Source organism: Elephas maximus, chromosome 3, assembly GCF_024166365.1.
Source record: "Elephas maximus indicus isolate mEleMax1 chromosome 3, mEleMax1 primary haplotype, whole genome shotgun sequence".
Taxonomy (NCBI): Eukaryota; Metazoa; Chordata; class Mammalia; order Proboscidea; family Elephantidae; genus Elephas; species Elephas maximus.
Window position 1 is genome coordinate 23,404,454 of NC_064821.1, and position 4,207 is coordinate 23,408,660.

General features: G+C 38.9%; 1 pseudogene; it reads left to right on the top strand.

Annotated features, from left to right (window-relative positions):
• Nucleotides 1-1,857: 1,857 nt before the first annotated feature.
• Nucleotides 1,858-2,787, top strand: LOC126071096 (olfactory receptor 7E24-like; annotated as a pseudogene).
• The last annotated feature ends 1,420 nt before the right edge of the window (nt 2,788-4,207 follow it).

Below are 4,207 nucleotides of genomic sequence, written 5' to 3' on the forward strand. Positions count from 1 at the left end.
AGGTTTTGAGATCCAGAAGTGTCACCCTTCACTCTGTTCTTTTTCAGTATTGCTTTGGATGTTCTGGGCCCTTTGCAGTTCTATATAAATTTGAGAATCTGCTTTTCCATTTCTGCAAAGAAAGTTGTTGGAATTTTGATGGGTATTATGTTGAATCTATAGATTGCTTTGGGTAGTATTGAAATCGTGACAACATGAAGCCTTCTGATCCATGAGCATGGAATATCCTTCTGTTTATTTGGATGATCTGCTTTCAGTATACAAGCCTATCACCTCTACAGTTAAAATTTTTCCTAAGTATTTTATTCTTTTAGATGCTATTTTAAATTGAATTGTTTCCTTAATTTCCTTTCCGATTGTTTGTTCCTGGTATATAAAAACATAACTGAGTTTTCTATGTTGACCTCGTACCCTGCCATTTTGCTGAATTCATTGTGGATTTTTAGGGTATGGAATGTCCCCGGGTTATGAACATCCAAGTTATGGATAACTGATTCTTACCCTTTAACATTAAAAAAAAAAAAAAAAATTTTTTTTAATGTTATATAAATTCGTCCTCAGTTTGAAACTGTTGATGCAATCCCTAATCACAATAAATTCATCATCACAATCACCTTCACTTCCTGAGTACAGTTTTTAAATCATGGAAAAGGCTTCTAGCCTTTTATTGCACTAAAATAAGGCTAAATAAGAACCATACCCACCTGTTCCAGACTTATCTACAAATCTGACTTAAAGACACACTTAGGAAGGGATCTTGTTTGTAAACTGGGGTCTGACTGTATATATATATGTGTGTATATATATACATATACATATACATACACATACACATACACATACACATACACATACACATACATATACATATACATACATATGCGTGTGTATATATATATATATATATAGGCACAAACTACCTGCAAAAATGGATATATTTACTTCTTTCTCAATCTGGATGCCTTTTTTTTTCTTGCCTTATTGATACAGTTAGAACTCCCAGTACAGTATTCAATAACAACGGTGAGAGTGGGTGTTGGATTTTGTCAAAAGCCTTTTCTGCCTTGAATGAGATGATTATGTGGTACTTTGCATTTGTGCTATTGATATGGTGTATTCCACTGACTGATTTTCTAATACTGAAATCATCTTACATTCCTGGGATAAATTCCATTTGATCATGGTGTATAATCCTTTCAGTATGCTTATGGATTCAGTTGGCTAGTGTTTTGTTGGGGATTTTTGTGTCCATATTTGTCAGAGATACTGGTCTATAGTTTTCTTTTTTTGTGAAGTCTGTCTGTTCTTGGTACCAGGGTAATGCTACACTCATACAGTGACTTAGGGCAAGTCCTCCCGTCTTTTATTTTTTGGAAAACTTAAGAAGGATTGGCATCACTTGTTTTGTAAATGTTTGGTAGACTTCCTCAATGAAGCTGTCTGGTCCTGGACTTTTCTGTGTTGGTAGGCTTTTGGTATTGCTTTGATCTCTTCAAATGTATGTGCCTGTTGAAGTCTTGTCTTTCTTCTAAAGTTAATTGTTTTACTGCCTGGATGAATTTGTTATCTGTCAATGTTTTTGATCCTCTAACATTCTTCAACATTCTTCAGTTGAGCCTCTCTAAAGTGGGTTTGTTTAGAAAATGGTGACTAGCACAGAAACTAATGAGGAAAGAGTTGTAGGAAGAACAGTTTTATCACAATTGAAAAGTGTTGCTGAAGGGAGTGTATGGTCTTAAGTGTGAATGCTTTACTTGTAAAATTCCTGAATTCAAAATATAGACAAACGGCTGCATGCCTGTGTTTTTGTTTCCTTTTACCACTCTTTCTTTACTTTCTCAAAGGTGCCTCTGCAATATGGACCCAGAGAATCTAACACATGTCTCTGAATTCCTCCTTCTGGGCTTCTCAGAGGATCCAGAATTGCAGCCCCTCCTCTTTGGAATGTTCCCGTCCATGTACCTGCTCACAGTGCTGGGGAACCTGCTCTTCATCCTGGCTGTGAGCTCTGACCTCATCCTGCACACCCCTATGTACTTCTTCCTTTCTAATCTGTCATTGGCTGACATTTGTTTGACCTCTGCTACAATCCCAAATATGCTTACGGATATCCATATACACCTCAGAATCATTTCCTATGTCAACTGCCTGATTCAGTTGTCTTTTTTTACTTTTTTTGTATGTATGGACAATAAACTTTTGACAGCAATGGCCTATGACCGATTTGTGGCCATCTGTCACCCACTTCACTACCCAGTCATCATGAATCCTCACTTCTGTGGCTTGCTGGTTTTGGTGTCTTTTTGTCTCAGCCTTTTGGAATCCTAGCTACACTGCGTGATGGTGTCGCAGCTCACCTTCTGCACGGAAGTGGAAATTCCTCATTTCTTCTGTGAGTCTTCCCAGCTCATCAACCTTGCCTGTTCTGACACCATCACCCAAAACATACTAGTGTACATTATGGGTACCATCTTTGGTGGCGTTCCAGTCTCAGCGATCCTTTTCTCTTATACTCGGATTGTTTCCTCCATTCTGAGAATCCCATTGTCACGTGGGAAGTATAAAGCCTTTTCCACTTGTGGTTCTCACCTCTCAGTTCTTTGCTTATTTTATGGGACAGGTATTGGTGTGTACCTGAGTTCACCTGTCTCACCATCTCTCAGGAGTGGTGCAGCGGTCTCAGTGATATACTCTGTGGTCACCCCCATGTTGAACCCCTTCATCTACAGTCTGAGGAACAGGGATATCAAGAAGGCCCTGCAGAGGCTCCTCAGTCAACCAGGATAATGTCAATACCTGTGCAAACTTTTTGGGGCTGTGAATTAAAATAGGCAGAAATCCAAACATGTGGAGCTTCAAAGCATGCTCCTTTGGTCACATAATTTTTGTATGTCTCATAGCTTTCATTCCTCTTGATGTTTTATATCAGAATATTATTTGTCCCATTGCTTTGGGAATTGGAGATACATCATAATGTATGGCCTGTTGAGTCCTGTACGGAACCTTCTATATTTGCCATCTATGACACAGGAATCCTGGTGAAATGCACAACTTTTTAAAAATAAAAAATATAATCTACCACCCTTTCCACATATCATGCCTATTGTCAATACAACATCTGTATCTATCTTATCTATTTATGCAGTTTAGGTGTATAATGCTTGTTATTAGTTCTCAGACTTGTGTTCATATTAGAATCATCTTGTGAACTGTAAAGATACTCATGCCTGAGTTGCCCCATCAGAGATTCTGATTTATTTAGACTGAGGTGTGTGTTGAGCCAGAAGATTTTTCAAACAGACCAGGAGGTACAGTGGGCAGCCAAGGTTGGAGACTACTGATCTAAGTGAGACCATTGTTTAGTAATGACTAATATGCCTCGGGTCCTTTATTCCTCATAAGCAGATACTGACGGTCTTAAAGAGCTCACAAGGGGAAAGATACGAATGAACTTCAGGCAATGTGGTTTTCTCAATGTGCCTGGTAATATTATTCAAATGTCTTCTCTTCCATACCACAGAGCTAGTCGTACGTGCTGGATATTAAGCTCTTTTCTCTCTGCTCCAAACTCATCTTTCTATACTATAATTTGTGATGCCAGAGTAAAAATTCTATTATCTCTGGTCTGATTTTCCATCAGACTTTCTTACAATGTTCTTCTATTATTTGTTTATAACAATCAGCACCGCCAATAAGCCAACCTTTTCACTATACTCCTTATTCTTCAGCATGGTCTGAAGGATTTATGTGATTTGGGCAGCAAGATGGTGGCCATGCAGCCATACTGAGGAGGGAAAATTCCAGAAGGAATAAGTGGAGAAGACATTTCAGGAATTATGACATCCAGGAAAGAGGAAGTCACGTGGTTCGTGTGAGAACTCTCCCTTTGGAATAGGTCCAGGTGATGATTTTCCTTCTGTTTTGTTCCACTTGTTGCTGGATCCTTTGTAGATGTCAACTAATGGTCACAGCTGGCCCTTCTGTGCATGTGGGGTGGACCAAATCTGGCTTGGGCTGGTTTAAGCAGTCTTTTCTGATTAATAGAAATTTGCTTGCATTTGTAGGGTGAGGTTACAACAACAACCCTATATGCAACAGAAAGAAACACTGTCTGGTCTTGTGCCATCCTCACAATCGTTGTTATGTTTGAGCCCATTGTTGGAGCCACTGTCTCAACACATCTTGTTGAGGGTCTTCCTCTTTTTGT